General features: G+C 34.4%; 1 protein-coding gene across 6 annotated transcripts in view; it reads right to left on the bottom strand.

Annotated features, from left to right (window-relative positions):
- LOC145247503 (uncharacterized) overlaps positions 1-23597 on the bottom strand; it is a 1258807-nt gene that overhangs the window by 698041 nt on the left and 537169 nt on the right. The window lies entirely within an intron of this gene.

The following is a 23597-nucleotide window of genomic DNA, read 5'->3' on the forward strand; positions in this document are numbered from 1 at the left end:
TGTATGTATGTATATATTTATTTATTTAAATATTTATGTATGTATGTATGTATGTATGTATTTATTTATTTAAATATTTATTGATTTATTGCAGAATCTTATTTATTTGTTTATTTTTTTAAATCAAATTTTTGACTCCATGAGACTTCCTCAGCATGATACAGACAATTCTAAATTTTTTTCAATGTCAAGATCTTACAGCATTGCCGAAGATAGCAGATTTCTTCTGATCATGTTGAAGAAACATTTTAATACCCGTCGTAGTGAAAATCATAAAGAAACCAGATAACACGATATAGAATTCTTTTTTTTTCTTCTTCTTTTTTTTTCTCAAATAAATGAATTATTCATTTTTTAATCCAAATTTTTGTGTCTATGTACTTCCTAAGAGTGACACAAACACTTTTTTTTTTCATTGTTGATATCTTCCAGCATCGCCCAAGATTGCCAATTACTTCCTATCTTGTTCAAGAACCTTTTAAATGCCGATAGTTGTGGTGAGATGTACTGTACAAATATCTAAGTATTAAGATACATGTCCGTACTTTCAGTGTCACAAAAAAACATCATCATCGCAAACATTAATTAATAAGAAACAAATTACCTCTTTTTATAGTAGTTCTTTATCAGTTAAAAAGCATTAAACCCATTTCCTCTCCAAAAATTTTAATTAAAAAAATATGGCTGTTTGTTTACGGTTTCAGAATAGAAAATATCCACAAAGTGTACGTTTCCAAAAATAGAGAGACAGTGTGGATTTAGGCAGCGTGTTTTCATTTAAACACACGTTATAATATAGCACCTAGAATTTATATTTAATTATTCTTTTTTAAAGTTGATTCTACTTTTCGTATAATCATTCTTGTCTGTTAAATTGCTGTGTACAGGATCTGTTGGTGTCTTTTTGTTCCATTCTTTGCGAGTATATTCAACTGGCCATTTTATTTTATAATTTAAAAAAAAGTCATGTTGAGAGGAGACTATTTTTTTACATAGGCATAACCACTTATCAAGGCCCAGAGACCACTCGAGGGTAAGGATTTAAGAGTGTGCAGTAGTCAATTGGACAATATAGTAATCGTTAGTAATGGAAATTCGGTAAATTTGTTAACTTAAGTGGAACGGCTCATCAAGAACTATAAGTTTTTTTTTTTTTTTATTATAGTTTCTTTGTAAAATTTAAAAACGCGCAAGTGAATTGATTCCTTTATAATTCATATAAAAAATTATTCAGAAAAACAAAACAAAAAAACAACAAAAAACAACAAAAACAACAAAAAACAACAAAACATCAGCAAAAAACAGCAAGATAACAACAAAAAAAAACAAAAACAACAAAAAAAACAACAAAAAACAACCCCCCCAAAAAAAACAACAACAACAAAGAAACAACAAAAAACAACAAAAACCAACAAAAACAACAAAAAATCAACAAAAAAACAACACAAAAACAACAAAAAACCAAAAAAAAACAACAAAAAACAACAAAAAAACAACAAAAAACAACAAAAACCAACAAAAACAACAACAAAATCAACAAAAAAACAACACAAAAACAACAAAAAAAACAAACAAAAAAACAACAAAAAACAATGTCTTGTGTGTTGAATTTTCATTGAAAAAAATCTAAATCCAATCATTTAAATCAATTCTTTTTAGCTTTAAAAAGTTAAAAAAAGAATTTGCTAAAAATTGTTTTAAATTCGTCGTTATTTGGTTTTTTTTTATTCATTTTATTTATGTGTTTTAAGAATTTTCAACCGCCGTGGAATTTCCACGGGTTCTGCTAGTTAAGATTAATTTTACTACAGTAGAAGTATTGGTATAATGAGAAGTCAGTTCTGTACTTTGTCAAGGCAATAAAAGATGCTCCAAGCAGAACGTCTGACATACGTATTCCATTTTAGCAGGGATCTGGCTCTTAGACAGAGAATTGCATCAGAGGTAAGGTACTTTCTGAAGTGAAAAAATGATCCAAAAATTCTTCTAGCAACATTAGTAACAGATTTGATGTGAGTCTTCCATTTCAGATCTGGAGTAAAAGAGGAGCTTATCAGGGAAAAGAGCCCATTTAGAAAAGAACGATTTGTTTCAACTGTAGAGAATTGAAGATCCGAGTGTTGATGGTGAAAAAAGAGAAAAGCTTGGTTTTGGAGGCATTAAAAGTAACAGCCTACTTTTTTCCCTCATTGCACCACGTGATCCAGAGAGAGAGAGAGAGAGAGAGAGAGAGAGAGAGAGAGAGAGAGAGAGAGAGAGAGAGAGAGAGAGAGAGACCAAAATCAAAACCAACCCCAACCAACCTCAAACTTCTTCTGGTTCTGATTTCATTTCCCATTACTTCCAACCTTTTTTTTTTTTTACATAGGCATCACCACTTATCAAGGCCCGGAGACCACTCAAGGATAAGGATTAAAGAGTATACAGTAGTCAATTAAACAATATAGTAAGCGTTAGTAATGGAAATTTGGTAAATTTGTTAACTTAAGTGGAACGGCTCATCAAGAACTTGTTTATGTTGGACTTGAAGACAACCATATTGTAGTCAGCTGGAAAGCAGGAAAACAGAAGACAATTCCACAGGCATGCACTTCTAAGAAAGAAGCTTTGTTCATGGAATCTACGTTTAGGTTTAGGCACAGATAAAGAGTGGGAGAAATTATTGATAGTTGTTTGGGCTAGATGAGTGTTTCTTGTGAAAGTTTGGCGAGTGGTGACCATAGATTGAAGCTCAGTCGAACACTTTCCATGAAAATAACGATAAAGTAGAGACAAACTCGCAACATCTCTTCTGTGAGAAAGAGGTTGCAGGGAAGAGAAAAGAATATCTCAAGGCAGGTCAAGTCTTTTCTAGCAGCTCCTGCCCAGATGTGGCAACAGTACTCCATCCTTGGACGTACCTGGTTCTTATATAGATAGAGAATTGCATCAGCAGTGAGATATCTACTGGATCGATAGAAGGATCCCACTATTTTTCCAGCAGCCTTGGCAACAGATTTGATGTACGTGTTCCATTTAAGATCAGGAGTAAAGGTCAAGCCCAGAAGCTTGTCAAAAGTTGAGGTCTCCTCAAGACGAGAGCCATTCATTTCAATTGACGCCAGATGGGGATCAGAACGTTGATGATGTAAAGAGAGAAGCTTGGTTTTAGATGCATTAAAAGTAACCAGCCACTCTTTTCCCCATTGTACCACGTGCTCAAGATCAGAGGAGAGAGAATCAGAGAGAACTTGGTCATTTACTGTCTTAGATGTGCTACCATAGATGGTAGTGTCATCAGCATAAATGTCTACGAATGATGTAAGGATGTGATTTGGAAGATCATTAATGTAGATCAGGAAAAGAGTTGGGCCCAGGATGGACCCCTGAGGGACTCCAGCATTAATACTCTGAGCTTCTGATTTTTGAGCTTCAATCGTACGTCATTGTGATGAGCAGAATTGTTATAGTAGTCATTTAGTCACTGAATATATTTATCCTTAATGATGCAAGACAACAAAGGGTAAAGAGTTACTACCCTTTGAAATAAAAAGTAAAGCAGTTGCCTTTTAGAGGGAGAGGAGCAATCACAAGATTTAATCATTCTTCGTTATTCAACATGGAAAATGGCAAATGAAATGACATAAACCAGAAGAGAAATAAAAACTAATTATTTTTAGGGAAAGGGTAGGAGATAAAGGATAGGCGATAAAGGGTAGGGGATAAAGGGTAGGGGATAAAGGGTAGGGGATAAAGGGGGGTTTATCCACCTGAAAAAAGAAGGGGAAATGGAAGTGGCGAGTATACAGGTGTAGAAAAAATCATAAATTAGGATTGGTCGATGCAACTTGATATCAGGTGTCGTTTGTAACCTGAGAAATGGCCACAAAAGGTCAGCCACTTAATATGCCAGTTTTCAATATGTAAGAAGGTATTTCACTCCTGACGCAATCCCCTACCTGTATAAGCACCAGATACGTCCTAAAATGAAGGACTGTTGTCACAACCTATCCTGCCTTGACAAAGCTCCAAACCGTCTTCAAATCTTAGTCCGTGATGCCCTTTTCTCTTCCCTGCAATCTCTTTCCCACAGAAGAGACGTTGCGAGCTTGTCTCTGCTCTATCATTATTTTCATGTCAGATGCTCGTCTGAGCTTCTATCTATGGTTCCTTCTTGCCAAACTTTCATAACGAACACTTGTCTAGCTGCAACCACTGTCAGCAGTTTCCCCCCACTCTCTATGCCTAAATTCAAATACAAATTCCATGAACAAAGCTTCTTTTCTAAAACTGCCAGACTGCGGAACTCTGTTCCAGTGGCCTGCTTTCGGATGCCTACAACATAGTTATCTTCAAGTTCAATGTAAACAAATTTTTGTTGACCCGTCTCTTTAAATAATCAAATTATACCCAATTTCCACCACCAATGATTACTACAATGTTTTCCCGTACACTGAAATAACTTATCCTCGATTAGCCTTCAGGCCTTGATAAATATTGTAAAAAAAAAAAAAAAAAAAAAAAAGGAAAAACATCTAAAAAATGGCCACAAAAGTTTAGTCACTCAATATGGCAATGTAGCTCGGTTATGTGATGTGCATTCAATAGGTTTGGAGACATTTTATTTTTATATGTAGGAAATTTGGTTGTTTGGTTGATTAACCATTTTTTCGCCTACTTTACCAACAGATTGGATATAAGTCTTTCACATTTGATGTAGATTGAAGGTTCTTTCTAGGTGTTTAACAAAGCGAGGGACTTCCTCGTGGCGAATATTATTCATGTCAACCGGTGCAAAAGAAGAATTTTAAGGTTGGTCTTGATTAGAAAAAAAAAATGATATGGTTGTTTTGTTCTACCGCATATCAACCATTTTCTGCTTTTTAATACCGAATTCAGTAATTTTAGGAAAAAGGTTTTATGCTCCAAGTTATTCATATCTTCAAATATTTTTTCGCAATGTTTGGTCTAGTTGTTTTGTTTTGTGGCATATCAACCCTTTTGGGGATTATTTAAAGCCGAATCTTGTAATTTTAGAAATAGTTTTTAATCTTCAAGTTCTTTATATCTTCAAATATTTATTCATGATGTTTGGTCTAGTTGTTTTGTTTTACAGCATATCATCTTTTTTTTTTTTAATCATTTAAAGTCGAATCCAATAATTAAAATAAAAAGTTTTTGACGTTTCTGAATTTTTGAGATGAAGATAGGTTATTTGTATAATTATTCACTGAACTACTGTTCTCATCTTGAGTGTGATTTTCACAACGTTTCGGTCGATATAACCTCCGACCTTCTTCAGGTGTATCTTGTTGAACTTGGGAATGTTTCTGTTGAACTCGGGAATTTAGACGGAACTTTGAGCGGAACCCTTTATTTACTTCACAGGGGTAGCGTGCTCTTGCTCAGTCAGCCATGACTGGATCTCTATTCGAAGGTTTTCACTCAAAGTTCTGTCCAAATTCCCGAATTCAACAGAAACATTCCCGAGTTCGACAAGATACACCTGAAGAAGGTCGGGGGTTATATCGACCGAAACGTTGTGAAAATTACACTCAAGATGAGAACAGCAGTCCGATGAATAATTATACAAAAAAGTTTTTATACTTCAAGTTCTTGATATCTTCAAATATTTTTTCATGATGTTTAGTTTGATAATTTTGTACAGGAAAACTGTTTTTTTTTTAACTTTGCAGAACATGATTGAGTTTTGCAAAGGCAAAAGAAAAAAAAAACAACATCAATGTTTGGTGTATTTTAGGTCAACAAGCCAGTATCTTCAAACAGCCTGATCTAGAAGCACCAGAACCCACTGCATGGGGTTGAAGTCAGTGAATTCTAGGCACAGCCGACAGGACCACCTTAAGATGTACTACCACTTGGGGGTCAACATGAACCTGGATGTAATGGCAATTAAGGAGCAACTCCACATTCTTCGCAACTCCCAAATGGGAGCCGCACAACAGAATGTCTTTCAGGCCATACCCAGGACCTCACCGGAAGTAACATACATGTTACAAAAACAATATATATAGTTGCCAAGGTCACTGGAAAAATCGTGGGATCAATCTACCGCTCCAGTAGATGCAATTCTCTACCTGTATCAGAGCAAAGTACGCCCTAGGATGCAGTAGTGTTGTCACATCTGGGCAGGAGCTGCTCTGAGCACCCTATCCTACCTTGAAAAACTGACTTCATAATCTAGTAGGTGATGCCTTATTCTCTTCTCTGCAACTTATTTCCCATAGAAGAGACGTTGCGGGCCTGTCTCTGCTCTATCGTTATTTTCATGGCAAGTGTTTGATTGAGCTCCAATCTATGCCCCCCTCCTTACCAATCTTTCACAAAAACACTCATCTAGCCAAAAACACGATCAATAAATTCCCCTCTCTCGATATAAATCTAAACGTGAATTCTATCAACAAAGCTTTTTTCCTAGAACTGCCCGCCTGTGGAACTCTGTTCCACTGGTCTGCTTTCCAGGTTACTACAATATTGTTGTCTTCAAGTCCAATTCAAACAAGTTCTTATTAAACCATCCTCGTAAATAATCTAATCATACCAAATCTCCACCACAAACGATTACTACTCTACTGTCCCAAAGACTACAGTGCACACATTAACCCTTATCCTCGATTGCCATCCAGGCCTTAATATAAACCCTTTTTGTAAAAAAAAAAGAAAAAAACAAACACCTATACAGATTCAAGTTTGGAGGGATGAGGCAATAGGTTGAGGCTTGTAAAAGACAGTGTGCGTGTGATATATATATATATATATATATATATATATATATATATATATATATATATATATATATATATATATATAAATGAGCAAACAGTTAATAAAATATGCTAAAAAATACTTTGAAATGAGTTAAAAACATATTTAATCTGAAAAGGAAACACTAGATAAATGGATAGTCCTTAATCCACAGAGTTTCGAAGAAATACTTTCCTTCTCATCAGAGGGTAGGAATTAGCAAAATATGGGATCGGATTTTGCATGCAGAAGTATTTGATGAAACAACAAGTAAGTCTTACTTGAAAACAAAAAAAGTGAAGCAGAGGGAATATGGTGAAGAAAAAGATGATTACACATGAATGGATAGTCTGGTGGAAGATAAAAAATCCAGTGACGATAATATATATATATATATATATATATATATATATATATATATATATATATATATATATATATATATATATATACTAGCATGGGTGCCCGGCGTTGCTCGGGTGTTTGGAGGTGTATGCTGTGCAAAAAAAGCAAAAAAACAAAAAAATGGTTAATTTTTTAAAACTTTGACCCCTATTATGACCCCTTAAAATTTATTGTTTCGGGCTCAAATCACTTTATTAAGTTAGATCCATGTTCAAGGAACCTATATCTAAAATTTCAAGTGTCTAGACCCAAAATTGTCGGAGGAGTTTGGTAGAGTTCTTAAAGGTCAAATCGTTGAAATTTGACCCCTTAACAGCCAAATTTCTGGCTGACACCCGTCACATCGATTTTCCCAAATCTCAGTACCCGGTATTTCAAATTTCGAGTCTATAGACTAAAAATTGACAGAGTTATTGCGTAGGGAAATGTACACAGACAGACAGACACACAGACAGACAGACACGTTCGCTTTTATATATATATATATATATATATATATATATATATATATATATATATATATATATATATATATACGAGCAAACAGTTAATAAAACATGTTAAAAAACACTTTGAAATGAGTTAAAAACATATTTAATCTGAAAAGGAAACACTAGATAAGTGGATCAGTTTATTTATATATATATATATATATATATATATATATATATATATATATATATATATATAGCTCCCAAAGATCTAAATGTGTGAATCCAAACATTTTTGGGGCTATACTTTTAAGGTTGCGACATAAGTCATGTAATATAACCACTTGGCAATATGACACAGATTTTATCATCAGAGAGACTATCACCCATATCTTGGGAGCCCCCAAAATTAGGAACAGTCTCTATTTTCATTCTCCCTCCCTCCTCCCTCTCTCTCTCTCTCTCTCTCTCTCTCTCTCTCTCTTTATTTTGATATCAAAGTATTCGCTGGTGCAACTCAAGCAAAGCGGTATGCAAGGATAATTTCAAAGAGTTTGGAGAGGAGAAAGAACGGACCTGATTATAATAGACTTTAAGTCTTCTACTTGATTACAAAAATGGCACATTTCCAAAATGCATCTAATACATACATCTAATATATAAAGTAAAGTCGTTCAACTGTCTTTTTTTTCTTCTCATTGTTAACTTTATTTTAATCTGGTTTGTCAGTTTTTGTTCTGGGTCATTGGAGTATGTTGTTAAGAAGAATACAATTTAATTCAATTGAACTCCTTACAGAAAATACTATGCCCAAGCCAGAATTATTTTCAAATGGCTACCATCTTTAAAAAAAAGTAACCTAACTCGATATTCGTTCATGTACAGTCACTTACTGTTGATTGGAACAAAAACTAATGGTGTGAAAAAAAAAAAATGGCATTATTTACAAAATGTAAAAACAAAAATAAATTGCAAATAAATACCTTACCCAACAATGCCAGGTAAGTATAGATGAGAAGATAAAATTATTCGCAACTAACATTAAGGTAAAAATGCTCTTTCATATAAACTAACCTGGCTGCCCAACATCGCCCAGGTGTTTGGAGGTGTATATTGAGCAAAAAAAAAAAAAAAAATGTTGTAGTAGGCAGGCAGGCTCGAACCCGTGACGCGAAGGCAGAAAAGAAAGTGGAAGAAAACATGACGCCTTACCCTTACTCCATGACGCAACACGAAGTTCAGAACTTAAAAATTAGGCAAACTGAATCCAACCGATATGATGACTTGCAAAAATGGTTCGCAAAAAATCGACCTCTCCTTGTAGAAAATTGTACAGTTGAGGGTGAAGAAATTAATGTTTTTGGCTAATTTTTCGATATTTGTCGCCCGAGATGTCGAGCTTCAAAATGATACCAATCTTGTGAAAATCCGTCGCCTCTGTCAAAAGTTTTAGGCAGATATACATACATACATATACACATACATACATACATTTAAACAGACAGGTGAGATTTATATAGTAGATAAATAACTGAATTCGTTCTAAAGTATGCAAGCAAAAATAAGCAAATAAATCACACATGCGCACACATATGTACGCATATATGAAAATAAAAGCAGGTATGATATTATAACATTATGGAAAAAAGGAAAAGAAAACCTGTGGCCTTTTTAGAAAATTCTCAATTTTTCGTTCCTGGTATATTTTGTTTTCCTCAGTTATTCTTATCATTCTCCTGAGGAAGTCCCCCGGAAATAGGGACATAACGCTGAGAATTTTCTAAAAAGGCCACAGGTTTTCTTTCCCTTTTTTCCATCTATCTATCTATAGCTATATATATATATATATATATATATATATATATATATATATATATATATATATGTAGTAAGATCAAAATATATATTTATTGCAATTAGATTGCACAGAGCCATCCATGTTTCATTCCCATAGTAAATCCTTAGGCAAAGTGATAATTCTTTATAAGGATGAAATGTGAACACTTTTGTATATACCTTTCTACTAATCTCAACTTACATATTGAGCACTGTTAAAGTAAATACTGAAAATCTATACATAATATATTATATCACCTTTTAATATTTTATGTGTATACATGAAGCAGTATGTTGGATATGGAGCTGAGGTGATGCCGATAAAAGCAGAGGTGTGCACGCACGAACATTCCAGATGGGTTTTTGATCTACATTCTTGTGTCCCATAAAAATGACCAGAATTGTAATCATCACTGAAAACAAAGGTTTACATTCCAGATTGGGAAATTAGAATTGCATAATGCAAAATAAAAAAGAACAATGTAATATTTTTAATATTTACATTTCAGGATTGTCGGTTGATGTTTATAAAAGACAGTTAACACATAAACAATATATATATATATATATATATATATATATATATATATATATATATAGAGAGAGAGAGAGAGAGAGAGAGAGAGAGAGTTGTCCAGTGTGATTGACATTTCTCCGCCATCGTCTGCCACACACCCACAACCATCTTTACAGCTAAACGCAGTTATGGCCCATCTCTCTTTTTATCGATGGGCAAAAATTAATTGTAAATAAACTTCTATGTTGACAAATCCGTCTCTGCGTTGATTATGGGGACAACAACAAAACAATTGTCAGGTGTATATATAATTTAACAAGCATTTGAAAAATGCAAGCTGGAAAATTATATATACATTCAATAACACAACATATATACCGTACAAAATTTAATGCGTACCTCCTAGTTTTTGTTGTGACAAAATGGACCAAAGAGGATTGCAAATTGCATTGTTATGCTGACTAAACTTATGCATTCATGACCTGAAAGTTTCATCTCTTTGTTGCAGACATTGACAGTGTGAGACTTTAAAAATTAACCTCTGTCATGGGTGTGCATCAAAAGTAGAGATCGATACCTCTGTTCAGTCTCGAAAGACAATGGATACCCCCTGTGAAGGCAGCTGTGCGTGTAATTTTGAGGCAAGGGTTGCGCAATCCCCAATAACACCTCTCCTGAATCAGCACTGCTTGAGTTCAGTGGCGACTGGAAACAATGCCGAGATAAGCGGAGAGCACATACAGCACCTGAAAGTCCCAAATGGTCACCCATTTAGTACTGACCAAGTTCAACGTTGCTTAACTTCGGTGATCCAGCGGGAATCGGTGTGTCAACATGATTATCCTGTACAAAAGCAGAGATACATCATTTACTTCCTGGTAAAAATGCATTGAAAATGGTGTTGACTATATAGAAAAATAAATCCTGGAGCACAAAAGATCTCTCGTTTTAATGGCACCACTCATGTCTTCATAGCTCTTCATCCTTTGGAGTTAAAAAAAATAGGTGGCTTTACTTTTGGCAGAAGCCTTGTTAATTATGTGTATATGTTTATATATTTCTATGTATAGGACTTTTTCTCCACTGATTAACCGATCATTAATTACAAATTACAGCTGTCAGGCATAAGAGATCGTAACAATGTGGACTATATTTAGTTTTAGTTTAATGTAAAAAAAGGGTGAAAACAGCGTGGAAGCCATTCGTAAAAATTCAGGTATACCCCAGCTGTGAACGTTAAACAATAGCAATGAGACGTCAGTTAATTTAAAATTTAAAACGCCTTTGTTCAGTATTGAAAGACAATGGATACCCCCTGAAGGGGTAGTTGTATGTGTAATTGTGAGACAAAGGTTGCACAATCTCAACCACACCTCTACTGAATCAGCATTGCTTGAGTCCAATGGCAAGGAAGAGGTCCGGGACGGCCAGAAACAATGCAGCGAGCACACGCAGAACTTGTAATTTGTGAATGGTCACCCATTTTGTACTGACCAGGCTCAACGTTGCTTAACATAATTTTTTTTTTGACTTACATATAATGTTAAGTATTACATTTACTACTATTTATTTCTCATCACTCACACTCATCCTTCAGGTTTATCGGCTAAGTTCCCTTTGCTGTCTGATCCTTACACTAAGTCTCCAAGTGATCATGATTGTAGAAGATTTGTCACAATTTACGATCTAGCCTGACGTTTTTTTTTTTTGTTGTTTTTTTTTTTTATAACATCTTTTTAGGGTACCCAGCTTTCTTTTTACTGTCTAATCTTGGGTCTTTGTAAGTGCGGATATACTCCTTGTTTGTTTCAATAAGCCAAAACCAGCGAAGACGGTTTTATCCTTATTAGGACATCAAGAGGTTTGATGCTGTCTGGCTGTCATTATGCTGTCTCCAGTAATTATGATTGGAAGTGAGGGGGGGGGGATTGACTCTGTCCATTTGCAACCATTTACGATCTAGCCTGATGTTTTTGTTTTGCTTTTTTTTATAATGTCTTCTTAGGACGCCCCATTTTTTTTTTTTTTTCTGTCCAATTTTAGGTCTCTGTAAGTGCTGATATACTTTTTTCTTATTTCAGCAAGCTGGAACCCATGAAGACGTTTTCCCCTTATTAGGACATTGAGTTTTAGAATAGCTAATTTCTAAAGTAGAGGGTTTGACCAAATATTCTGGACCTGGTAATTTTTTTTTTTTTTTTTTTACAAAGGAATCACCACTTATCAAGGCCCAGAAGCCATTTGAGGATAAGGGTTAAAGAGTGTACAGTAGTCAATGGGACAATATCATAGTAATCGTTAGAAGTGGAAATTTGGCAAATTGGATTACTTAAGGGGAACGGCTCATCAAGAACTTGTTTACATTGGACTTGAAGATGACCATATTGTAGTCAGCTGGAAAGCAGGTAAACGGAAGAGAGGTCAACAGGTGTGCAGTTCTAAGAAAGAAGCTTTGTTCATGGAATCTACGTTTAGGTTTAGGCAAAGATAAAGAGTGGGGGGAAATTATTGATAGTGTTTTCAGCTATAGGAGTGTTTCTCGTGAAAGTTCGGTGAGGGGGACCATAGATTGGAGCTCAGTCGAGCACTTGCGATGAAAATAACTATGAAATAGATACAGGCTTGCAATATCTCTTCTGTGAGAAAGAGGTTGCAGGGAAGAGAAAAGGGCATCCCCTACTAGGTTACGAAATCTATTTTGATCTCTGTTACGGCAGGATAAAATCTTCCTAGCAGCTCTTGCCCAGATGTGGCAACAATACTTCATCTGTGGACATACATGGCCCTCATATAGAGAATTACATCAGCAGTGAGATATCTACTGGATCGATAGAAGGGTCCTACCATTTTTCCAGCGACCTTGGCAACGGATTTGATGCATGTGTTCCATTTCAGATCAGGAGTTAAAGGTCAAGCGCAGAAGCTTGTCAAAACATGATCTGGTTTTAACGTTGTATATCCACCTAATAATTGCCCTGTCATTTCTCTGGAGTCAGGAAAGTGAGACCCGGGTGAGGGCCTCTTACTGATTACCATACAACATCACGCTTCGTATGCAACTATCCTAGACCTTACCCCGAGTAATAATTGGAATGGTTCAGGATGTTAGGATTGGGAGATGTTTTCTGAACTGTGTCCAAACTGTCTTGAGTCTGATGATCAAACTTAATTTATTAGCCACCTCCTGCATTCAGCATATCTTCTAGGTAGCAAAAAGAGTCTACCACCTCCAGGGTGTCTTCATCTGTTTTAACTACTGTGTAATGGCGGCCCTAAATTTGGGCATGCTAGTCCTAGACATCTTTTACATCTTGCAGTCTGGATTTGGTGAGCCTACCATGCACTCTGCTGCACCTTTTTTGTGCATTCATAAAATGTAGCAGCTGCACTGTATCACATTTCTCTTACGTCTCCTTCTAAATACAGTAAGGTCCTGGATATGACCTTAAACTATATCCGATGGTGAGGCGCCAGCTTGCAGGCCTTAGGGAGTGTGGAGCCACCCTTTAATTGCCATTGCTCCCAGGCCCACTCTGACCCAGAGTGGTAGCACCTGTTAGGGTCCCAACTATGGGTTAAATAGAATACGACTTAAAAAACAAATAGACTATATTAAAAAATCGTTCTTCAAAATCACCAGATTCGGCATTAAATAACCTGAAAAGGGTTGATATGCCGTAAAACAAAACAACCAACCAACTAAATACAGTAAATACGTATTGACCCTACAGTTAGTATTTATTACTACATATAAGCCTATTTTTGTGTTTACACATCAGTATGTATTAAGTTCAACGTCTTATGGCGTAGCCAAAGTTTTAAGACGCTAAAAAGTATGTTAGAAATAATCGGTTACTTGTGTAACAGATGGTTAAGTCCTTCTATATTTATTTTATTGACAAAAAAAAAAACGTTGTTGATTCGATCCTTCAATCAATTAATCTGGTGGGAAAATTTTATTAACAGTCACCTGACTCGTTTCCCCCAATCAACTCTGCCAGATACTGCTCTAGGCAGGTCCTCCAGATGTCATCTAGAGTTTTCTACAAGTTGGTCGATGTAGACGCGAAACCAATCTTTTGCTGCATAATGGATTTCATAATAGGGTGTCATGCGCAAGTAACGACTTACTCCGAAATGATCTCTTTCTCACAGAAGAGACATTGCGAGCCTAGCTCTGCTCTATCGTTATTTTCATGGCAGCTACTCGACTGAGCTCCATCTATGGTCACCACCACCCCTGTAAGACATTCACGGCAAACACTCGACTAGCTATAAACACTATCAGCAGTTGTGTCTAAAACTAAACGAAAATTCCATGAGCAAAGCTTTTTTTCTAGAACACAATACAATAGAGCTGCTTTTGTAGAACACAATACAATAGAGCTGCTTTTCTAGAACACAATACAATAGAGCTGCTTTTGTAGAACACAATACAATAGAGCTGCTTTTCTAGAACACAATACAATAGAGCTGCTTTTGTAGAACACAATACAATAGAGCTGCTTTTGTAAAACACAATACAATAGAGCTGCTTTTGTAGAACACAATACAATAGAGCTGCTTTTGTAGAACACAATACAATAGAGCTACTTTCCAGCTAACTATAACATGGTCGTTTTCAATTCCAATGTAAACAAGTTCTTGATGAGCAATCCTCTAAAATAAATTAACTCCTATCCAATTTCCACCATCACTGATCATCACGGTGTTGACTCACATGACACTTATTAACCCTTATCCTTGAGTGGCCTCTGGGCCTTTAAAAGCGGTGACTTTATAGTAAAAAAAAATAAAACATTATTCTTTGGGATTTTTTTGTCATTTTCGGAATTTTTGAGATGAGGATTGATAATTTGTATTATTCAGACTACTGTTCTCATCTTGGATATTAATTCTCAGGACGTTTCAATCAATGTAACCTCTGACCTTGTTCAGGTGCAACTTTTCAAGCCATAGCGCAACGGATAAACGTGCTGTTTAACAATCAGTTCTAAGTTATAGACTTATGGAGGTTGAAGTTTCAATCCACACTACAGTTGAGTCTAACTCAGAATAAAATAAAAATTACATACTTAACACTTCTATCATAGTGCAACGGATAAAAATATTGCTTAACACTTCCATCCGGTCATAGATAGCAGAATGAGAACAATCTCCATGGATTAAATAAAGGGTTCAGTTCGAGATTCCTTGTAGATTCTAGAGTTCAACAAAGATTTTCAAGTGTTTCGTTATTTTCTATTATTGAGAAAAACTATTTGTTTTTTTACAGGACTGTCAAAATGTCTCGATTATTTAAAAAGTTTTCCGTTTTTCTCAAATTAGGCCCTCTCAGACATTCAGTGACATGTACATATACTCTTTTGATATAATACAGCATAATCAAGCTGACACACCGATTCTCATGAAATCACCGTAGTTAAGCAACGTTGAACCTGGTCAGTACTAAAATGGGTGACCATTTGGGAATTCCAGGTGCTGTATATGCCTTCTGCTTATCTCGGCATTATTTTCAGTCATCCTGGACTTCTCCTTGCCACTGGAATCAGGCAATGCCAACTTAGGAGAAGTATGGTTAGGAATTACGCAACGTTTCCTTTACAATTACATGTGCGGGCACTCTTACAGGGGGTATCCATTGTCTCTTGAGACAGGATGGAGGCAATTTAATTTTTTTATAAACCTTTGTCTCTCTTGCTCATTAGAGGTATGCACTGACAGAACGAACTTTCACAATCTCTCACCAGACAAACGTGCCTATACACATGCATACACGTATATATATATATATATATATATATATATATATATATATATATGCACATGTACACATGCATTCACGTATATATATATATATACATATATATATATAGAGTTATGAAAATATATATGGCAATTAAGCTACCCAGAATATTCTGCGTTTCAGTCTTGTGAGAATTTGTTATGAGAATGAAACGCGGAATATTCTGTGTAGCCTAATTGTCATATATATTTTCATAACTTACTACCTAGCTCTACCTATATATCGAGCACTGTTGAAGTAAATACTGAAAAATTTATGCATAAAATTATATCTTCGTATGTTAAGTTATTTGATTAAATGAAGTAATCACACACATATACATATATATATATGCATGCATACATGTGTGTGTGTATATATATATATATATATGCATACATGTGTGTGTATATATATATATATATATATATATATATAATTTGCAATACAAAACAATATTGTAATAGCTACCATTTGAAAAGTGATAAATTACTAACTGAAAATACTTGATATTTGGAATTTCACACACACATATACATATATATATATGCATGCATACATGTGTGTGTGTATATATATATATATATAATTTGCAATACAAAACAATATTGTAATAGCTACCATTTGAAAAGTGATAAATTACTAACTGAAAATTCTTGATATTTTGAATTTCCAAAAATTATATTACATAGTATATATATATATATATATATATATATATATATATATATATATATATATATATATAGTGTGTGTAATATAATAATTTTTGGAAATTCCAAATATCAAGTATTTTCAGTTGGTAATTTATCACTTTTCAAATGGTAGCTATTACAATATTGTTTTGTATTGCAGCTAACAAGTCTGCAAAATTATATTATTGTTGCATATTTAGTCACGTACTCGTTTTAAAGATAATGTAAATTAAGGTAAAGATCTGATTAATATGTGACTAAATATGCAGCAATAATATAATTTTGCAGACTTGTTAGTCTCAGTACACAAACTTGGGATTAAACGAAACACAGCATATTCATGAAAGTATAAAGACAGCATTGGAAGGGAATAGCTGAACCTTTGTATTAGATTGGGGTTGTTCCAATACCGAGAGGTATGTCCTCCTGGTATTTTATAGCATGAAATGGAAGAGTTCATATAGTCTGTAAAGTTAGGTATCATAGCACAAAGATATACTGTTATGTTGTTTCACAGCTTTCCAATATGGCTAAACAGGCAAGTGCTTAATTCAAGTTGAGGTCGACACGCAAGCATTTCGTTTCAACAGTCGGAGCTCCTATCCGTTTTGCCATCGGCACAAGCCAATGAGGAAAAGGAAACTTTACAGTTTATATAAACAAAGTAATCTTTTTTGCCCCCCCTTTTTTTTAAGGGGTTTGCAAATATGTAGATATTTTAGGATGGGCAAGGGGGACAACCGACAGACGACCAGCTTAATAAAAAAAAAAAAACTTAAAATAACTCAACAAGTTCCAGGCAGAAACATAATAATAAAAAAAAAGTTTTCAAAAAAGAAAAGACGAACTTTTTTCGTTTTAACCTATCAAGGTTAAAAAGAAACAAAAAAAAAAAAAAAAAAAAAAAAAAAACAAAAAGCAAACAAACAAACAAACAAACAAAGCACAGCGTGTAATCTGTCTCCTTAGCTCCATGAATACAATTTGTGTAATTTTATCTTTTCTAGATCAGAAAACCGACAAATCATGACACGTGTACATTTGTAATATCTTATGTCATCATATAAGATCGGGTTATCTTCCAAACGGCTCGACATACAAGATATTTTGGGACAAATTTGACTATTTCATAAAATACAAAAATATGCACGTTTGCGCGTACAACAATGGCCACCACTTTTAACATAAGAAATTCTCTCTTCTTCCTGTATCATGGCATATTCATGCCGTAGATGAAATCATGGTTATTGTACTCCATAGGCTTTGGTCCATTGTTGGTCCGATTCCTCTAAAGACATCACATGATTTTGAACTTGGCAGAATACATGCAGTGGATTGCCATTACCTTCCCCAACGCAGAGACATCTGACTCGCCTATTTGCATCTATCCGTTGTCCTTAGATCATCCGCATACCTGCAGTCGAATAACGCAACTTTTAACACCATAGTTAATCTGCTATTTATCCTCATCCATGGCCACCCAACGTCCTGCTGCCGACATCATAAGAGTTACCTTCTCCTAGATGCATGTCTCCCAGTGAATTAATGCGCCTCCAGATACCAACCTGGAAATTTCTCATGACTCGATGCAGTACATACAGCGCCTAGTTTTCCCAAATGGTCACCCATCTGGTACTGGCCAGGCTCATCATTGCTTAACTTTGGTTCGCGAAATTACATTGCTTAATATCTGACAAACAACTGATTTACAGAAAATTTAAATGCAATATTCGTTTTCAGCACACCCGAGAACCTGAACAAGTCGTCATTTTAAAGGAAAATGTTAAGATGGAAACCAAGTAAAAAATTACCCAACAAAAATATACTTTCAGGAAAAGTGTGTACATATTAGTGATGGGACGATGTCAGTATATTTCTAAATCCAGATACAATTACTGCTTCTATTCTAAATTCGCAATTCCGATATGATTATAGATTTCAATTGTTTTATAACCTGTAAATATGTATTGATAGAGTTTTTCTTTTTTTAATTGTTTGTTTTCAGGTTGCCATAAAATAATAAACCATGTAATATATGCAAACATAAAAATACACATGTGGGGGGGGTATGGATTTTAGTTTTATTAGTAGTTTAAAATCAGTAAATATTTGTGATTTTATCATTAATACCAACAATGGAAAATTAAGTTTTAAATAAAAATAAATTGTATTGGAAAATTCAAAATGGCGCCCGACTCTCTCTCGGAGAGGGTAAGTTTGGGAAAAGGTATTATAAATAATAAACTAGACAAAATACTGTTAGAAATTCGCTCAATATATGTTACCGTGACATAAGTTGACATATATTCGGTTGTTTTTTAATAGTATTTTGTCTAGTTTATTATTTATAACATCTTTTCCCAAACTTACCGTGTTAAAGAGACAGTCGGGCGCCATTTTGAATTTTCCAATACATCGGTAAACACTGCATGTTTTTCGAGCTGAATAAACATGTTACATTGAATAAAAACACGAAAAATATATCCAGTTAGGTAGAAAAGTAACTTATCTTGCCTTTGATAACATTTATTTGTTATATATTTGTTTTTTGACTTTTTCGAATCTATGTGTACAGTAATACAAACCCGGTGGTCACCACTTATCAAGGCCCGGAAGCCACTCAGGGATAAGAGTTATTGTATACACAAACGCTCGCGCCATTTTGCCTTTTATATATTAGATTAGATAAAGTTTGGAAAATTTATGATGCTTGTTAAGATAGATTTTGTTTTTAAATATGTAGTTTTAAGCAAAAGCAACAGCACTTACTTAATTGCCATATCGAAAATAGTAATCTATCCAAAAATTACGAAAATTCATCGAGTAGAACAACTGTTATTATGTTAAAAAGAAGTCTCTATCGCTATAAGGCAAAAATGTTGGCCGCCATTAAAGTGGCATAAAGGGAGATAAGTATGTCCTCTGTATTCGTAATCTTCAAGGTGTTCATATCTCGGGAAAACACAATTTCTTCTAATTTTCGGTAGAAATTACTTTCAACTATAATTAATTTTCTACTCAATGAATTTTTGGAATTTTTGGATCTATTACTATTTTCAAAATGGCAATTAAGTGATGTTGTTGTTGTTTGAAACCACACATTTAAAAAAAAAATCAATCTTTCGACTCTATTTAAACAAGCACCAGAGAGAGAGAGAGAGAGAGAGAGAGAGAGAGAGAGAGAGAGAGAGAGAGAGAGAGAGAGAGAGAGAGAGATTTGTATGCAGTTAAATATTTACAGTTAAGGGTGTATTCTTAATCTCGCTTTCCCATTTGAATGCATCCCCAATTAATGGAAATAAAAAATGAATAAATAAAAATAAAATAATGTTAATAAAAACAGACGCGTCTCGCCAGAGACAGCAATGAGATCAAATGTGTGTTGGTTGGCTCAGTAAAAATAACGTGTTAACCGAATGTAGAATGACGTGTAAATAAACGAAAGAAAAAAAGGTAAAAGAGTTTTCCGCTGTTCGACAGATTAGAGCAAAAGGAAACGCATCCATTCAGACAATTGTGGAATTTGAAATCGCTTTTTAAAGAAAAAGCGACTCAAATAATCGCGGCACAATAGAAGACGAGCCGAGCCCACTTTCAAGGGCAGCAACTCTATAGAAGTTTTTACGACGCATTCGAAAACAAGAACAGTTTCAATGAAGTCGCTGTCTTTCTAATCGCAAACAAACTGTCATTCTTTAAAAAAAAAAAAAAAAAAAAAAAAAAAAAAAGTTGACATAAAAAATGTTTCGAAATTTTGAGATATGATTGATCATACTATTTGGCTTACTCGAACTACTGTTCTCATCTTTAATGTTATTTTCACAACTTTTCGATCGGTGTAACCTCCGACCTTCTTCGGGTGTATTTTGTCGAACTCGGGAATCTGAACGGTCTATTTTGCAAGGACCTGTAGCATAGTGGAGCATGCTACATTGCTACTTCCGTGGATTAAATAAAAGGGTTCCGTTTGAAATTCTGTGCAGATTCCCGAGTTCGACAGAAATATTCCCGAATTTGACAAGATACACCTGCCAAGGTCGAAGGTTAAATCTACCGAAACTTTGTGTAAAGTTGTCCGAAGAATCCAAATAATGGGATTATTTTTTCTTTTTTACCTTATTAATTTTTAATTCGTATGATTTTGGATTCTCCGGACGATTGTTCTCACCTTGAATATTTTGGCAACCTTCTTCAGGTATATCTTGTCAAACACAGGAAATTTTCTGCCGAACTTGGGAATCTGCACGGAATTTCATCCATGGAGGTAGCATGTTCTCGTTTCGTCAGCCATCAATGGGTAGAAGTCTTAAGTAATTCACAATTGTATTTTGAGTGCTACCCGCACTGAGGATTAAACCTTCAACCTCTCAGAAGCATGTAACTATACAACTGAATTTTATCCACTACGCAATACGTCCTTATAGAGAAACGTAATACAGGATGGCCCCCTTAAAAGTAGCCCAGAAAAAAAGATGTAGTAGAGATGAGGAACATTCTTTTCTTGTTAAATTACGTGTAGCGTTATAAAAGATGCTGGAAGTTCTCCCCGTTGACATCTATGCATTTCTGGGCACGTTTGACAATGTTTGCAGATACTAGCTGTAGATCTTCTCTGGTGATTCTCCTGATAGCGTTGGTAATGTTCTTCTTTTGTTGGTCTAGATTGCGAAGATTATTTGCATAAACTTTTTGTTTTAAAGTCCCTCACAAGTCCGGGGAACGTGGTGGCCATAACGCTTGGCTTATTGTCCTCTCTTTCGTAAACATGTCATAAACTCGTGTGAGTGATCTGTGAGACATGTGGCATGTAGCGTCATCTTGTTGGAAAAAGAATTGCATTTTGTCTTGTGGTGTCAGTTGGTCGTTAAGAGAAAGATTAGATAGATCGGGCTACTTTTAAGTTGACCATCCTGTATTTTATATATATATATATTGTTTTTAATTTAATTTTTTTTCTCTCGTTTTTAGAGAAATCAAATCGAATTACATTTTATTCTTATTAGCAACATGCTGCAACGACACACACACACACACACACACACACACACACACACAAAATGAAAAAGAAAAATGTAGGCGGAAAGGATTGGATTACCAAAAAAAAGAAAAGCATGTAATATGTGCATATATTTTTGCAAATGTAAAAATACCCTTGTGGGGATGATCTGCAGGTTTTAGTTTTACTCATAGTATAAAATCAATAAGGATCATTTTAATCATTAATAGTGGCGTTTGAAAAATTAAGTTTTAAACAAAACACAAACTAATAAAATTCCAGATCCCATTTCCGATTAATTGTTCCGAATGAACAATGCATAGGATATAAGATGGATTGAAAAGAATTCTGACCAGAACAAAGTATTTTCTGGAAGGAAGTCAATCGAATTAGATTTTCTTTTTCTTTAGAACATGCTGCAACCTCTACACACGCACACACACACACACACACACACACACACACACATACACACACACACATACACAAAAAAAAACCCTGACAGAGCAGAATCAAATTTTGATTTGTAGAAAGAAAGAAGTACTTGGGGATCGACCTTTAGAGAGGACCGCTCTAAGAGATTGAGAGGAATTTACTGGAATGTATTTGAATTAACCACAAGTTATTCTTCTTAACAACGTTCTGCAAGTATCCACAAAAAAAAACCCCTGATAAAACAAAATCAAATATCGATTTTGTAGGATGAAAGCTATCGATTAGAAAAACAAACGAGAAACAGAGCGACTTTACTGTATATATTAGATGAAAAAAAAATAACGATAACAATAACATCTCAGAAATGTTGTCGGATTCAGCTGTGTTTGAACTTGGTTTACCCACTTCGCTAGTTCGCCTCAATTACATCATCTTGCGAAAACAATGAAAACAAAAAATGCTAGTCAAGCCTATAAGTGAAAACACCCACTCGCTTCTCGTCGAACGAGGTTAGTAAAGCTATTATATGATGGTCAAACGCATGATGACCCTGCTAGCCAAGAGTTTATTGAAAACACTTGACCTATATTTGAATTGTGCAAGCATTTACTAAACTTTTATAAAACCGGAATATAATGACTAAACAAGGCCGGCATTACCTACCTCCGAACCTAGACAGCATACATTCGTATTTTTAATTATTGGTTCTATAATTGTGGGCATCTCGTAACTAGCTTTTTCTACCCGGCAGTGCCCGGTAGTGTTTTGATTTGAAATTTGATTTTCTTTTTTTTTTCTTTTCTTTTTTTAAACTATGTTAGGTTTATTGGGGGGGGGAGATCTGTTTTACAGCATATCAACCCTTTCAAGGCTATTTAATAACTATTCAATACCTATATTCTAATTGTGCAAGCATTTACTAAGCATTTATAAAACCAAAAACCGAAAAAATGACTAAGCAAAGCCGGCATTACCTAGCCTCAAACCTAGAAAGTATTATATTTCGGTTCTTACCTAAAAAAAAAAACAAAAAAATTAAAAAAAAACAAAAACAAAACAAAAACAAAAAAAAAAGAAAAATCTGTATGATGTACGTACCAGTCATTGAAAAAAAATGTTATCTTCCAAAAATCACGTAAATTGATCAAGTAGATTTTTTATATAGAAAATCGTTTTTTTTTTTGTTTTTTTAACGATTTTTCATGATTGTTAGTATATTGTAGCCATTACAGGGCTGATTTTAAAAACCTAGTAGTTCGAATTCAGTTGCCTCCCCTTATTAAATATGGCAGAACAAGACAGACCGTTTTCGCTTGATCATAAAATTTGATTTTCTTAATTGAAAAAAAATAACTTCTTTATAAATTTACGAGATTTTTGGAATATAATATTTTCGTCATTCCGTGACGGGTACGTACATCATAAAAATTGTTTGTATATATATATATATATATATATATATATATATATATATATATATATATATATATATATATATATATATATCTTTTATATTTCATTGAAGAAATTAAACCTGGAGTCTAAAGAGCAGAGTTCATTTAATGTATTAATAAATTTTTAATACTTTTAATAGTTATTTCAACCATTCGGAGACAAGATACAGCAGCATTCCCTAAGATATACTGACTGAACTTAAAACAAGTTTTCTAATGAAACTTAATAAGGAATATCCGCCTTCCTTAGTACAAAAATGATAGTTTTATTTTGGTGTATTTACCCCCCCCTCCCTCTA

This window comes from Euprymna scolopes, chromosome 25 (genome assembly GCF_053919585.1).
Source record: "Euprymna scolopes isolate OS-2025 chromosome 25, ASM5391958v1, whole genome shotgun sequence".
NCBI lineage: Eukaryota > Metazoa > Mollusca > Cephalopoda > Sepiida > Sepiolidae > Euprymna > Euprymna scolopes.